Below are 17627 nucleotides of genomic sequence, written 5' to 3'. Positions count from 1 at the left end.
ACAACAATGAAAAAAATTACAAATAACACAAAACCGATAAGAGCGATAAGAAAGGTTCAACTAGTTACCAGTTACTGCAAAAAAATTCCAATATGCAAATTTTCTACCACCCAACGGCCTAGCATGGGAGAACAGTTACACATTTTCCATTTTCTTGTTTGAAATGAATCTCTTACTTCATTTTCTCTCAAACTTGTGTCATCAGATATATATATATATATATATATATATATATATATATATATATATATATATATATATATATATATATATATATATATATATATATATATATATATATATATATATATATATATATATATATATGATGACACTATATTCCGGGATATCATCCGTTCGCTCGTTGAACTCCGACTAGAATCCTGCATCCGATTGGAATCCTGCAAATCCTGCATCCGACTGGAATCCTGCAGACGTTTCGCCAAAATCTGACTTGGCATCTTCAATGCTCGCGCTCCGAAAACACTTCGAACACTCAAGGAGCGAACGGATGATATCCCGGAATATAGTGTCATCACATTTTTCCATCCGTGAATCAATACGTGAGAATATATATATATATATATATATATATATATATATATATATATATATATATATATATATATATATATATATATAATATTCTCACGTATTGATTCACGGATGGAAAAATGTGATGGCTCTATATTCCGGGATATCATCCGTTCGCTTGTTGAACTCCGACTGGAATCCTGCAGACGTTTCGCCAAAATCTCACTTCAATGCTCGCGCTCCGAAAACGCTTCGAACTCATATATATATATATATATATATATATATATATATATATATATATATATATATATATATATATATATATATATATATAATCTGTTTAGTGCCCCGGTCTTCCAAAATCGTTGGATGATAAGTATTTATTTTTTTGATAAAAGCTTCAAACTACCTCTGGCGTTTTAATTGTTCTTGTTGTTTATTCCAAGTACTGATAAAACCTCCATGTTGAATTGTCGATTATTTTTGAAACAACCCTAGTATTCTTGTTATTCGTTTTCTACATCTACGATTTTTTGGAAGAAAATTTATCAAAACTACTTGTAGAGGCTGCTGTCAAGTAATTCTTATTAATTTTAATTAGTAAATTGAGGGAATAGTAATTGAAGAAAATTGGACACCCCACACCTGCCACCAGAAACTGGATGCTAGTAATTTTTAAACATGTTAAAAAATAATTATAAATTATAATAATTATATAATCAGGTGGAATTTAAGTTTTTCTTTAAAAATAATAACATCTAAATATACAACATAAATAAAAATTGCATTATTAATATTATTTATATATTTTTTACCTGAAACACACGAATAACTTATATATTGTATGACATTGAAAATATCCATATTTAGAAAAATATTGCATGTGCAGGAAAAATACCAGATAATATTATCTCAACGATTTTTAATGCAACAATTCAAATCTGGATGGAATTGGATTGGGGCTAGAATAACATCGAAAGTAGCACTCAGTTGTAATTTCTAGTTTTCCAACGCAACTGCTTTGCGAATCTCCGATAAAGACAAAATTGGTAAAGTTTTAATTGATGTTAAATGCAGAATCGAAATCGACCGATTTAGGACCAAAGTGCATAAATCTTGGATTAATCGAGCGAGACTTCAGAACTTACACTCTTTACCTTCCAAGAAAGTTGAACTTTTAAAAACTATGCCGGAAGTTTTAACCTGCGGATGGGAAAGAGGGTAGTTTATAGACTTTATAAATCAAAATTATTGCCTCAGATCCGTTTATTATAAACGCTGAACTTTTTAATGAAAATAACGTTCTGCGTAATGAACGACCGAAGTATATACTGTGTACCATAAGAATTGCAAAACTCAGTAGTCTTAGGTGTACTTTTTACAAATCTTCTGTATTCCTCCTGGGTAGGTTTTTGCTGAGTCGAACTTGCTGACGTTTCGCTGACTGAAACTCTGAAGAAGCCAACAGCAAGAACCGCCGCAGGAGGAATCCAGAAGTTTTGTAAAAAATATTACAGTAGCTTGTGGAAGTTTCATTGAAAAAGAAAATAGTCTTAGGTGTATTTATAAAATTTTTGTCCCACTCTATTTACAAATAAAGAGAATTTTATTTTAATTTTTAATAAAAATAAAGAGTTCTTAAAAATTTTCTTGACACTTTCAGTTTTATTGCTAATGGAATATCGACAATAATTTCTTGGAATTAGGTACAATGGTAAGCCCACGAGAGGCTGGGAAAATGGCAACAGGATTGAATATAATGCTACATATAATATAGTATAGGCTACAGTCATATCGTCCGCACTTCGCATTGATATTAACTTATAGACATAGACAAATAAGTCAGGCATGTTGTGAGGAACGGGTCCACTGTGACGATTTCGTTAGGTTTTTAATTTATGGGTTGGTCGTTGAAGAATCAGTCAAGAATGTGGGTATGCCATAACAGTTGGAAGCAGGTTACCTCTAATTTGAACAGAAATATGAAATTTTAGTCCTGAATTGATAACGCGTGCCCAAAGATTAAGCAACTACAATTTATGTACAGATAGAAGGCCGAGAAGTTTGTTGATCCCATTCACAGTACGCCACAAGTAGTTACAGCAGATTAAATTTTCACAATTCACAATTAAATTTTTAAGTATCTCTTTCAATAAATTTGTCTGAAAACACCATAGATTGTCATTCAATTTTGTACCAACTACGTCCCAAAATAATAATAAAATATAATCACATTTGAAATTTCTATGTCACAGAGTATAAAAATACGCCTTAATTTCAGAAAACTGTTGCCATAAACGGTACCACAATGTAGAAAATTTATTTTGATATAATTTGTACTTGTTTAAGTTGTGTTTCACTTTAGAAGTCTTTATTCTTTCTCCTAACAAATCCACCTAATAAACTTCAGATAAAATGCGTATGTAATCGACCTTAAAGAAAACCTATCTGATTCAGAGCGAAGCAAAGCTTCTTTAACTAACTCTTCTCATGTCAAGCCAAATCCTAAAACGTATTGTTTGAATTAATATCAAAGCGACCGGGGAACATAGGGAGGCAGAAAATCCGGTAATCACGTCTTCCGGCGGCAAGAATGAAATATAAACAGGAAACCAAACAGTTGCCACCCATGAGTCCATTGTTTTCGGAAAAGTTGGAAAATACCTTTTGGCCTATTTGTTTTGTAAGATTAAACGCGACGAGTACAAACACGACGGATTCGGTCCTCAAGGGAAAATAAAAAAGAACACTACGGAATAAAATCTGTCCACAAGGTTTTGGTTATTTTATCTAGTAACAATGGAATATTATCAACATGAATAATATTCCTTACATGAATTTGTCATTTATATTAATTGCAACAGCAGATGAAGCATGAAACTTCGCTTATTAGAGGCATTGTGGTCTGGACGCCACAACAGTTTGAAGCAGGTCGGCTCTAATTTTTTCAACAAAAACATGAAAACTCGTCATTCATTAATAACGTGTTATAACCTATCGCGTTCCCTTAAATTTAGAAACAGCAAGATCCAATTTCTGAACTATCGAACATGTATTAGTTTCTCGCTAAGAAGCAGACATACAACCTTGAAGTTTTCGCGATCCGGTGTCAGTTTTTCACGAAACTCTGAATGCCGCAAACAGAATAATTCCACTTTGTTTGGTCTCCGAGATACAGAGTTTTTGGGTTGGTATCATACTTCGAGATACTTGCATATAGAATGCAGTGATGTAGGCGACAAACCGTTTTCGAAATAGCTCATACATGGCATCTTTTAAAATATGTATATTTTGGTCCCAGAAAATTATCCTTTTATATCTCTTTAAAATTATGTATCACGCTGTACACTTCTGATGAAAAATAACCCTTAAAAACGCAATATTATATGAAAAACATGGACTATAATAATAATATTAATAATAATCATCTATTGTGTCCAAATCACTTCCGATTTTGGGCTTTATTAAGAGTTGTTATTAAGACTTCCAGATTACTGTTCTGCTCCCCTCGTGCGTCGACAACTGGACTATTGTTGCTCTGTGTGGTCACCTACGTATAACGTCCACATACAGGCAATAGAAAGAGTGCAGCATAGGTTCCTGCGGTATGTATAAGGTTGTTCGGAAAGTCATTTCGTTTTTTCCCGTCAGAGGACTTAATTACGTTTTTTCGAAACCAATGTCACACTTAAGCCGCATAACCATTATACGTCTTGAGAGCTGATATTGCAAGGCTTGTGTGTGAAAAAGTTCTATTAATTCTACGCAGTAGTTTTTGGTTGGTGCAATTTTAAATATGGAGAGCAATAAGCAGCATTTTCGTTATTTTTTACTTTTTTACTTCAGAAAAGGTAAAAATGCTGTCCAAGCGAGAAAAAAATTGACGGATGTGTATGGAGAAGGCGTGTTAACAGTACGCCAGTGCCAGAACTGGTTTGCAAAATTTCGATCCCGCAATTTTGATGTCGAAGATGCACCACGGTCTGGAAGGCCGGTCGAAGCTGACGAAGATGCGATAAAGGCATTAGTTGATGCAAATCGGCGAATAACCACACGAGAGATCGGTGAGAGATTAAATTTGTCAAATTCGACTGTTTATGGCCATTTGAAAGGCATGGGCTTAACCTCGAAGCTCGATGTGTGGGTGCCCCATGTCCTTACGGAGCGAAATTTGTGTCGTCGCGTTGACTAACCAAAAATAGTGATGCTCTCCGTTTGGTGGGATGTCAAAGGAATCGTTTTTTTTGAGCTTTTGCCGGACAATACAACGATTAATTCAGAAGTATATTGTCATCAACTGGACAAATTGAATGAAGGGTGAATGGGACGTACTGCAACATCCACCATATTCTCCAGATCTGGCGCCTTCCGACTACTATTTGTTCCGGTCCCTGCAAAATTTTTTGGATGGCAAAACCTTTACCTCAAATGAAGATGTCAAAAACCACCTGAACCAGTTTTTTGCCAGCAAGGACCAAAACTTTTATGAGAGGGGAATTATGTTACTGCCAGAAAGATGGCAAAAGGTGTTGGACCAGAATGGCCAATATATAATTTAATAAAATATTTATTCATTATACGAAAACTATCTTTCATGTTCCCCAAAAAAAACGAAATGACTTTCCGAACAACCCAATAGCATTTAAGGAGCACGTCGATTACTCGGAATTCGAAATCTCTCTCCAACTTATATCTCTCCAGATTCGGTGCATGCAAAGGGATTTCGCCATTTTTTATAATATACTGCACTCAAATTCTCATGGACCTGATCTGTTATGTAAGATTGGGCTTCGTGTTCCCCCCCGCCAGACTAGATAAACCACTCCTTCCAGGGGGAGTTCCATCATACTAACTATAGACAGAGTTCTTTTATTACAAGATCAGCCGCACTAGCAAATCGCTTTTCGGACTAACTTGACTGCTTACAGAGTGCAAAAATATTTAAGAAAGAACTAAAAGACTGTCAGTGAAACTGTTCCGTTGCCTGACTCCTAAATTCTATTGTATAACAATGTGTTGATGCCTCGCTACTGTTATATGTGTTCTTACTGTCGTGTCGACTCTTATATTAACATTAATATTTTTGAAAACCAACGTTTCTCATACTAGGATTGGGTCTTTATCTATCTATTTCATTCTGTTTTATTTTTGTTTTATTTTATTTTGTTTTCTACTATTTTGTTTATGTAAATCTTATTTTATATTGGGCGGTTGGCCCGTTGATGAATAAATAAATAAATAATTGGAATTGGAATACAGAAAATCAATTTTTAACAAGAGAAAATCAGCAACAAGAAATGTTTGAGTTTACCCTCGCTTGCTTTATACTGTGAACAGAAATTGAATTTCACATTTACAATAATATTTTAACAGCAGACAGATATTTAGCAATTTTAAATCAACAACTCCCAAATTTGGTAAGGCCATTACTGTTACCTGAATAGACCTATGATAATCATGAATGTTCTAACAAGAATTCGCTCTGTGTGCCAATTGCCAAATGTTTTTTTGTTCATGTTGAATTTGTTTATTAGTATCATTAAGTTTATCAAGATTAGTTAGCTTATCCAGTTCGGAATAAAAAATGTTTATTAATTTGGTATTCTGATTAATTTTGCTTGTGGACACTTTCATACCTATAATGTCCACTTACGTTTTTCCTACAATATTACGTTGTTAGGGGTAAGTTTACATTACGGGAATCTATCTTACAGGGTGTACGAAATTTGATTCCACCTCAAAAAAAGCAATTTCAATTCCACTCGTATCTCGGGAACGAAAAAAGACGGCATGATTCTGTTTACTGCATTAAAAGTTCCATGAAAGACTGACACAGGTCCGCAAAATTCTATGTCTAATGGTTATTATAATTACAAGCAAACAATTTTTGACACAATTTACAGCGTCTAAGACATGACAAGAAAGGAATTGTATATGCTATTTACAAAATTTCTGTATGCGTTATGCATCGGTTGTTGATGAATCCAACTTGCTGCCGTTTCGCCAATCATCCTCTTCACTTCTGCTTTGTATCTACTACATACTGTTTGACGGAGACGGAACTAACGCAGAGAAATTAACATTGTCTCGGATGACAAATTCAAATATTGATGAAGACCTGAGTCGCGGTTAAGATTGTTTGGTAGCTATATATTTCTATAGATTCTCGGATTTTTCATTGGTAGAAGAATTGATTATATGCAAAACTTTTAGTTTTATCGAATGTTTCATGATTGTGTTCGCTAACTGCTGATGAGTTTATTTGTCGTAGTCTCAATGCTCTTTCATGTCTTTCTCAATGGAATGCTCTAAACACTAGATGTCTACAATGGAATCTTGTTGCTGATAGATCAAGATGATTTTTGGTCAACGGGTAAAACTGATTTTAACATGGTATTACTTATTTCTTCTATGCACTTTAAATATGTATCCGGCATTTTTGTTAATGTAAGGACGCAAGGATAGGTAGACAGGAGAGTGGTAACTGTAGGGTTGCTTTCAAAATCATTTTCTTTGGGAGGTTGTGGTGAAGTATATTTTGTAATGGGGAAATTATTTGAGAGAAGAGCAGATGATCGGTGTTTTAATTCTGGATCCAGTGACTCAGGTTGAAATAGTTTTAGGATTCCGTAAAGAAGAGAGCTGATATTGATCTGTGTGAGTAGGCTTTCTGTAAACCAATGTTAACAGTTTCTAATTCAACGGTAAAACATATGTTGGGTGTATAGAGATTCAATACTGAAGAAAATCGAGGAGGGATTCTTGACCATGCGGTGAAATAACAAAAGTATCATTAACGTGGCGTATGCTCAGCTTTGGGTTTAGATTTGTTCTTAAAAGCTTCGAATACGAACAGTGGAGGCAAGCTTCTATTGGGATAAAACTAGCTCGAGAAACGGTAGAAAAATTCGCCGATGAGACTAAGTAGTAAAATAACACAACACTAGCACCTAGTCAGACTATTTAAGAATGCCCCTTTAAGCGACCGGTAGCTAACTGCTTTCGACCTTCCTCTGGTTTACAATCTGGACAACCTCTGGTATTGACTTGGCTAAAGGTTTGTAAGGCTTGTTACTAGCTGGCCAGTCTTTGGAATTCCAGCTCTGGCCAACAGGCACTTGCCTTACTTTCGTCATTTTAAGTATTAGTCAGCCCAATGAGTGTTGGTGTGTGAATATCAAGTCAAGTTGGAATGTTTTCTAAAGTCAAATGTTTCTACAGAAGTAGGTGCGTCACCTTACACTACATTAGGTAAATTAAACCCCATAAGTTATCAACGCAGGAATAAGGTTTTGCAGGAAGGTATAACATTACTTTTAAAATGAAACAGGTATTGAGACGATATATAATTCTGATTATTACTTTTACTCACACATTACTTTATTCTATAACCTGGTTCTTCAGTTGTGTGAAAATTAGTGCTTATTAAAGGATATTTTGGGGTACGTAGGTCTTTAAATTTTCTCGTATTAGGCACGAATGAGTTTTCCTCTAAAATTAATCGGCATATAAACACTTAATTATAAATATCTGTCGCGCCCTTAGCTTCCAATTGTCGATATTTTCCCGTATTTCATTTTGGGTGTTTGGAATGTTTATTTTTGACTTGCATTATTTATCGGTCTAACCTAAACACTTATAATTCTGTCATTCGTAATATTGTGGACCCATGGGAACCCACTGGTTAAGTTGGATTTTGACTAGCTCCGATAGTAGAGTGGTAACTGTAGGGTTGCTTTCAAAATCATTTTCTTTGGGAGGTTGTGGTGAAGTATATTTTGTAATGGGGAAATTATTTGAGAGAAGAGCAGATGATCGGTGTTTTAATTCTGGATCCAGTGACTCAGGTTGAAATAGTTTTAGGATTCCGTAAAGAAGAGAGCTGATATTGATCTGTGTGAGTAGGCTTTCTGTAAACCAATGTTAACAGTTTCTAATTCAACGGTAAAACATATGTTGGGTGTATAGAGATTCAATACTGAAGAAAATCGAGGAGGGATTCTTGACCATGCGGTGAAATAACAAAAGTATCATTAACGTGGCGTATGCTCAGCTTTGGGTTTAGATTTGTTCTTAAAAGCTTCCGTAAATATATTTGCGATGACTGTGATAGCTGTTCCTAATATGTTTTCATATATTTGACCATTAAGATTCATCAGCAACCCACGCAGAAGGAATCCAGATGATTTATAAATAGAATTGTAGTAGTCCGTGAAAATTTCTTTGAAAACTGGACCCCCATGGGCAGTGGCGTGCAGTACAATGTATTGCAGGGTAGGCAAGAGGAAAAAAAAAGAGCGCCGCAGGCGAAAAATTTTTGGGGTGCCATAAAGGACATAAAAAATAGAGCGTATAGTAGGCAACAGAACCAAAAAAACGAAAAACTCAATAGAAACGCATGTATTACATACAGCACAACACAAAACATTATTATGTACAATGTACGTGGATATAGTATAAAATTTGCTCAACATGTTTTAATATATTTTAACTTTAAACTCAAACAAAATAAAAATCAAATAACAGCAAATAAATTTATTATTTATATATTAATTCAAAACGGCGATTTGTTTTCAAAAACTCTTTCAATACGTCATCATAAAAGTTTGTGGTCCGTTTTAATTCTTAGTTCTGTAATAATATCGGCATTGGCAATACCGCATGCGGCGGGCCGCGGTATCGCAGTGCATAAGACGGATCGGACGGTCCCGACTGCTTTCGTGTGTTCATTGCTTGCAGTAACGCACTGCTTTTGCTTGCTCATTTAAATGTAATGTTAAGCTTCGGCCGTGCGTTCGACTTTGAATAATGGGATGCGTTTTTTAGGTAATAATAAGACGTTGAACAGGTGGCGTTTGTTTTGTATGTAATAGATTTTCAATTTATGATTGTCTTGAACAAATGAAAGGGTAGGCAATGCTTTTTTGCCTATATGTAATGCACGCCACTGCCCACAGGGTGGCTGTGGTACCCTTTGTCAAAGTAGAGTTTGAAATTGACGGTAGCCGGTAAACACTAATTATTCGGTGTATTGTTTGTGACAAAAACTTTAATGGAAAAACAGCTCATACCTGTTCGGAATAAGCCATTCCGTTCCGCGTCCTAATAAAACACCCCGAGAGGACTTCCTAAATAAGGTTCTGCAGTAATTAATTTTCATTTCCGCGAAGGCGGTTCGTATTTCGTACGAGAAAACGGGGACAATCAATTACTGAAAAAAAAACGGCCGGCTGATGTAATGCAATACGTTTACGGCTCTTTTTAGTTCGCGTTTAGGGACATAATGTCCTTTTTATCGATCGCCCGGGAAGTATAACGGAACGCAATAGGAAACCAATTAATTAACGCGACAGCTTAAATTGGATATTAACGGACGTTTTTATTAATAACCATTTTAGCCTAATTACGATTTCTTTTTTATTTTATTACAGACGAATCTATAAATACCGGTAATAGCCTTGATGATGCCAAATCATTGATATTGTTGTGCTTTTATAAAGTAGGATACTTTTTTCATGCGAATCTCAAAAATTGTTAAATTTAGTGAATCTTTACTTTCGCAAATTTTTTAATAATGTGATGCAAAAAATGCTTCGTGTAGTGCACTATTAAAAAATATTATCACCTCTGCAAAGACGCAGGTATAAACGAATTTTTATTTTTGTGCTTGCCGGCAAAACGTTGGTCGTTGCACTTTTCTTAAACTATATCGTCCTGGTTTTTGACAGCAAATGTCGAAATAACCCTCAATAAAAGACCTGATCAAGTGCTCTTTGGGGGAGGGTTAGTCAAAAGCCAAGACGATATACTTTGACACAGACCAGACCCTGAATGAAATATACTTTGAAATCTTGATGCTGCCTGTATAATTTTCAATCTACCGTATTTGAACTTTTAGGCTGTTTTTGGGTTGCAAAATCATCAATCAATCATTACTTTTAGTTTTGATGTTTACTGGGGTGAGTTGGGTTTCGAAGGAGGATCAGTTTAAAAACAATAACAATAATAAATGTTCTTTATTGCTAAAAAAAAGTAAATAAACAAGTACAAAATGAAATAGGAGAAAATCAGAATTATTAAAGAGAAGAGAAAAATATTACTAGAAGAAAAATAACACAAATAAAGGAAAAATTGACCAAGGCCGAAGTTCAGCACCTTCATCAAGGTGAGTGCTATTCTTACACCTATTCCGAAAAAACTTATGAAAATTAACAATAATGTAAAGTAATTTAAAAAAAACAGCTTTCTAGCGAGGAAAACAAAACGTGATGATAAAATTAAGACTAAATAACATGCATATTACATATTAGTCTCGATAATTTAATAGGGAAAATCAGTGGACTGAAAAAGTTTCCTTTTGGAGATTTGAAAAGAAGTTATAGAAGAAGAAGAACAACTGTTCTAGTGCCACAATTAGCGATGTCTGCAATCAAGTACGTCACTAAATAAAACCTACCCTCTATTAGAGGCTATTCTTAAAATACTAAAATACTTAAAATACTTATATTCTTATATATTTGAATATTTTACCCGTCTCAAAAAATATTTTCTTTTGTAATTCATCCTCTATATCCAATTGCGTTCCAGCTATGAAATGAAATACCTCTATTCCAACGTCCCCCCACCCCCCCAAAAAAAAAAGATTCTGATCATTCAAGATCTCTGAAGTAACCAGAATGAAGATTTCACATCACATTTTGTAAATATTCGAACGTGAAAAAGTTTATTGATTAAGCGTCGGTAAATCATCAATGAGATACATGCAAATATATGTTACACTACATTTAAGTTTTGTGATTAGTGGGTATAGAAGTTGTAATATCCCAAGATTTATATATATTATAATTATGAACATAATCCAAATACTATCATCATCAGAGAGGAGGGATTGGTGGTACTATATAGAAATCTTCTGGATTCCTCCCTCTTAAATTATATTATAACAATTATAAATTAAACTTTTTCAGAGAGTAACTGAAACAACCGACGCAAGGGTAATCTAAAAGATTTATAAATAACAGTGGCCTGTAGCACTGGGAAAAACACATTTTAGCTACCCAAAGGAGTAAAAAGGAAAAGTTTTAGTTTTTAAGCATTTTATCAATCTCTTTCGTTGAAAATTATTTGATATGGCCGAAAAAAAAACTAATACAGGCTTCTACGAAAGCGCCCTATGATAAGATAAATTGTGTTTTAGGAAAACAACTTAGAATTTCAATAAAGTAGTAATAAAATATTTACATACAGTCTGAGTAAACACAATAAATCGGTGGAAAAATCTTACTCCGCTGCGTTTCGCAACGTATCCACCATCCGAAGTACCAACTTTTAAGCCAACCCTATAACTCCAAATTACTTCGGAAATTGCGGCCTCCGGCATGTTATCCAGCACATAATCTCGGTAACAGACGCAGCGTTTACGAAATTCTGGCCAAATTCCCAAGGTGCATCAAACGTTGTATACGATGTCTGACGCCGGCATTTTAACCGGTGGTATTGCTTCAATTGCAGTTTAATTAGAAAATTTAGTTTTCACTTTCGAAAATTTAATCAGCCACCCTTCAAAATTTCCATTAAAAATGCTTGCCCGAAATAAGGTGAGGGATATCGAGAAGTTTTACCTCTCTAAACAGACCAAGTGCAAGGAGCCGGGTTGACATCGAAGAAGCTCAAAGAAAACTCGATCCAATAAATTAGTTATCCACTTCAGTAGCTACGATGAAGCGCCTTCAAAGAGAGGTTTTATCCCCACAGGCCTCCGGTCAACTTTAATACATTGGAAGTTTTATGAAGTTAGGGTCAAAGCTGGAGACTCTCTTTTTCGTTTTAATTTAAATTTGAGTACTGCACTATTAAATAAGGGCAACTTTGAAACACCGACCGACCCTCAAGTAGCAAATCTGTTACTAGCGTTGATAAAATGTGCGAAGGAGAAATTCCACTAGGCTTATTAAACAAGAAATAAAAGCATCTTTGAGACATCTACTGCGGCCCTAAAGCCTGAAGATTAAGTTTCTAATAGCTAAAACTAAGTACTCGACTGGACGCATGAAGAAGAACTCTGTAATACGTATCCAAAGGAAATTTATATTTTCTATGCAAATGTTTTGCTGCATGGAAATAAGTGATAATTGTGTCTTGACCCCATAGCTACTAGATAAATTGGATATAATCTTCCTCCTTATGACATAAAATTTTTGGGGATAAAAGTGTCTTGGGCAAAATACCAAGCAGTACCAATTATGTGATAGGATATGATGATGACTACAAGAATGCATTCTCAGTATCGGCGAAGCAACGTTCCCATAGGAACCTTATAGATATGAGTTAAATGTGCTTTGCAATTAATTCTACTTGTAACGACTTAATCAAAAGCTCGTAGTTCTGTTTGTGAAACAATAAAAAGGTGTTTTAAAAAAATATATATTGAATGCTTTTTTTACGAGAAATGTGTTAAAAAATAACGTTAGTCATTTTTTTATAGAGTTACAATATTAATATACTTAATTTGTTGAACGCTCTTCGCAACAAAAACTCAAAAATCGGAGTTGAGAAAAATGTTAGAAATAAATATGTTCAAATATAAGAAACCACACTCGAATAAATAAAGCTAAAAGTAAAAAAAAGGGCATTTCCCTAATGATAAAAAAAATGTCAAAACACCAAAACACAACTTTTAATTATAATCGTCGATATTTGCTCCAATGAAGGATATACTATTTGTAAAATGGGGCATAAAAATACGAACAGTGGAGGCAAGCTTCTATTGGGATAAAACTAGCTCGAGAAACGGTAGAAAAATTCGCCGATGAGACTAAGTAGTAAAATAACACAACACTAGCACCTAGTCAGACTATTTAAGAATGCCCCTTTAAGCGACCGGTAGCTAACTGCTTTCGACCTTCCTCTGGTTTACAATCTGGACAACCTCTGGTATTGACTTGGCTAAAGGTTTGTAAGGCTTGTTACTAGCTGGCCAGTCTTTGGAATTCCAGCTCTGGCCAACAGGCACTTGCCTTACTTTCGTCATTTTAAGTATTAGTCAGCCCAATGAGTGTTGGTGTGTGAATATCAAGTCAAGTTGGAATGTTTTCTAAAGTCAAATGTTTCTACAGAAGTAGGTGCGTCACCTTACACTACATTAGGTAAATTAAACCCCATAAGTTATCAACGCAGGAATAAGGTTTTGCAGGAAGGTATAACATTACTTTTAAAATGAAACAGGTATTGAGACGATATATAATTCTGATTATTACTTTTACTCACACATTACTTTATTCTATAACCTGGTTCTTCAGTTGTGTGAAAATTAGTGCTTATTAAAGGATATTTTGGGGTACGTAGGTCTTTAAATTTTCTCGTATTAGGCACGAATGAGTTTTCCTCTAAAATTAATCGGCATATAAACACTTAATTATAAATATCTGTCGCGCCCTTAGCTTCCAATTGTCGATATTTTCCCGTATTTCATTTTGGGTGTTTGGAATGTTTATTTTTGACTTGCATTATTTATCGGTCTAACCTAAACACTTATAATTCTGTCATTCGTAATATTGTGGACCCATGGGAACCCACTGGTTAAGTTGGATTTTGACTAGCTCCGATAGTATATTTTTGATTGCCTATTTTGCAGTTGATCGAGCGGGTCGCGGATGGTTGGATTCCTTTTAATAATCAATAGTAATAAGTGATTTAATTATTTATTTGTTTTAAGCACCGTGTTGTGCATTTTTTTAATATGTTTCGATTTCGATTTCGATTATTTTCTTACGATCTCTGACATATATGTATCAATTATAAAATATTTTTAAAAGTGGCTTTCAAGTAGATCTAGACTAATGCATATAACATTATTAATTTTAGTCCAAATCTTTTAAATAATGACGTAATCTTAAACAATCTTAAAAATGTGCCCCGTCAACTTCATTACACTTATAATTTTAGTTTATTGATAACAGATGTCATGCATTATAAATGGGTTTTGAGAAAACCATTTTCTAGGAGATTTTCTTTTTTACGATGAAAATACGATGTCTCGATATGGAACGCAACGTTTAATTGAACGAATTCGAGGCGAAGATGCTAGGGAATTGTCACAATTATTATTGACGTGCTTTGTACGTTATAGCGACTATAAAGAGATATTTTACGGCTTTAATTAAAATTTTAACTACGTTTTATTGTACACTTCCGAGTTCTCGAAAGTGCTCAATTTATCCGCATAATTTTAGAGAATTTTCTGAAACAATTGTTAGAAACAGGAAATCATTTTCTTGAAAACAATTTTATTAGTTTTGTTTTTAGTATAACATTAAAAGTGTACATTTAACGCCAATCTTTCAAAATACGGAGATTATTGTGATTTATAGCCGAAATTCGGGCGAGCAGGATTTTTTTAAACAGGCGATGTTGAGAAATCGCGATATAAAGAAAAAATAAATTTTACACCCCAAACGACTCCAATCTGAAACATAGACAGCCGATATCAACATTATTTATTATTCTTGACGTAAACATAAAACAAAAATATTTTTTCTCGGTATTGCCGCATTGGTTAGAATGAGGAGACAGAGGCCAACACATTAATCTTTTAAAAATTCAATATAATAAATTGCGGAAATCTTTCTTTTGCCAATAAAATACGGGAGGATGGTATATATTTTGGAAGGGAACCACGAAAATGATATATGACTTTCCATAAGGACATTCGGGAGACTCCTTAAGCAAAAATTGGCTAAAAAACTACAAAGATTCCAAGGGGATTGTTTTTACGTGCTTGCTGGATACAATATATTATGATGGGCCGTTATTAATGTTCGAATAACATAAAAATTGAATTCAATGAAACTCGCCATAGCAGTTTTTAATTTTATAAAATATTTTTGCAACCTTGCAATTATAAATTTGGTGCGATATGTATAATAATTTTGTAATTTGAGATCTTACAAACAATAACGAAATCAAATACAAATTGAAACATCAAGAATGGGTAAAATTTTGGATCACAATACACAAAATTAACACAAGGTAAAAAATTATGAGGTGAAACACCGAAACAGCAAAATAACAGTAAATATAGGTCTTAAGTGCAACTAGTTTAAGTACTAGTAACTAGCAGTAATTTTCTAGGGTTACTTTTTTAAAATTATTTTAATTTTAAATATTGTCTAAAGCTGGCTGCACCAGATCACACGTTATACTTGGTGTAATGCTTAACAACCTGGGATGGCAGTACCCTATGGTCTGACTTAAGACTTTTCCGGTCTCTTCAAGCTGGCTCGCCTTCGGAAACCCAGGGCTAACCCCTCACAGTTGATTGCCTCTTTGTGTGCTCTAAGTCCAAGTCATTATCACAATAACATTATTTTTTTGTAGATATATTACAAGAACATATCACAAAAGGCGAAGTGGTTCATCACTTAACTTACCATTGCATTATATTAATGATATGATATGAGGAAATTACTTAGCAACAGTTAACAGTTAAGCCTGTAGAATATGCAAATCAAAAAACCAAAGAAATAAGGAAGGTGAAAAAGAAAGAAAAGAAACCCAACAAATTTGTACCTTTTGTTTACTTACATCAATCATTTGTATAGAACAAAAGAAAAATGCGTGTCGGTATGAACTTAAGGCAATTTCATAAGCTAGAATTTTGGTTCAACTGTGCAACTACTGACGAGTACCCTCGTCCAATGTTGTAGAAAGTCAAAATTGAAGATTAAAAAACCCGGTACGGAAAACGATGAAAGGGAGGCGATATAATGGTCAACCTCAAGTTCAAAATATGAGCCTCATATCTAAATTTAATTGATATCGCCTTTCCTCTTAAACCACCCATTTTCCATCCACTCTAGCACCAACCCAACGGTCACACCGGCTGATACTTCCAATCAAACGTACACAAAAATTCGGTACAAGGTGGATATGACTCCAGAAAGCAAAGACTGTACACAATGTCATAAAAATTAAAATTCGACTAAAACAACTAAAAAAGAGGATGATTTAAGAGATATATTTGGCTGACAATAAGTTTATGATTGGCAAATGCCTTTTTACGCAGCTGATTACATGATCCAAAAACCCTAAATAAGCATCAAGCAACAGTCCCAGATTCCTAGAAATTAGTTATTAGGAAAACCCAAACAACAGTTCATGGACTCGTTTTTCGTTTAATTGCCAAACGTTGCTTCTCGGCAGCTGTAAGGAATTGGTCCAGATCACTACAGTTGAATATCATCATCCTATAATACCTACAAGTGAAGCTGTGTAGGTTTGAGAAGTTGATACACTGTAAAGTCATAAAGAGTTTTGTAAAGCGATTAACTGATTGCCAAATATCAAAAAATCTAAACGTAGCGAAATCTACCGAAAATATATCCCGAAATGTCTCGAGTCCATGGGTAACGAAGCTAACATCTTAACTCTTGATAAGCAACAGTCCATAATTGGGTATTTTAGAGTATGGAGTAGAAAAATGTATTACTCTGTAATTATCAGAATGCAACGCATCTGTTTCAAAATCTGAATACTATTTTGGAACGCACTAGATGCAATGCAGTATGAAGCAATAATGATACAATAAAAAATTCAATGCGTCAAGTTCAGCAATGGCAATATTTAAAATGTTTCTTTTCCGTTCTGGCTCCCAAAAGCGCTACCAATTTACTAGATGCAATGCTGAGATAAATGGGATATAAAGGTAAAGGAAAAACAGAAAATCGCCATTTTTGTATCGCTACCTGGTTCATTATTCACCTAGCTTTTGCATTAAACAATAACTTCTCAACCTCGAAGCAGCGAAAAGCAACTCATGAATTAAGAAACCCATGAATCAAAATTCTTCATGTCAGCCGGGGTCCTTTGTTCGGGAACAAGGCAATTCCTTACAGTTATGACGTTCACGCGGGCAACCTCCTCGTGAAAAATTGGCCGTCTTGTTTTTGGCTCGGTGCAAATTTACATTCTGCGTTTCGGCGAGCCTTTTTATTTATGTCCAGGGTTATCTCCTAAGATGTAATAATCGACTTTGCTTTTGCCAAGGACAAATGGCCAGAGAAAAGTAATACTCGGAATCAGTGAAACTCTTC

At 34.5% G+C, this 17627-nt stretch overlaps 1 protein-coding gene across 4 annotated transcripts in view; it reads right to left on the bottom strand.

Moving 5' to 3' along the window:
- LOC132700393 (cadherin-87A) overlaps nucleotides 1-17627 on the bottom strand; it is a 317031-nt gene that overhangs the window by 144818 nt on the left and 154586 nt on the right. The window lies entirely within an intron of this gene.

Source organism: Cylas formicarius, unplaced genomic scaffold, assembly GCF_029955315.1.
Source record: "Cylas formicarius isolate icCylForm1 unplaced genomic scaffold, icCylForm1.1 PGA_scaffold_4__25_contigs__length_36172078, whole genome shotgun sequence".
Lineage (NCBI taxonomy): Eukaryota > Metazoa > Arthropoda > Insecta > Coleoptera > Brentidae > Cylas > Cylas formicarius.
The sequence above is the reverse complement of the archived record's forward strand: the minus strand, read 5'-3'. Positions and strand labels throughout refer to the sequence as shown.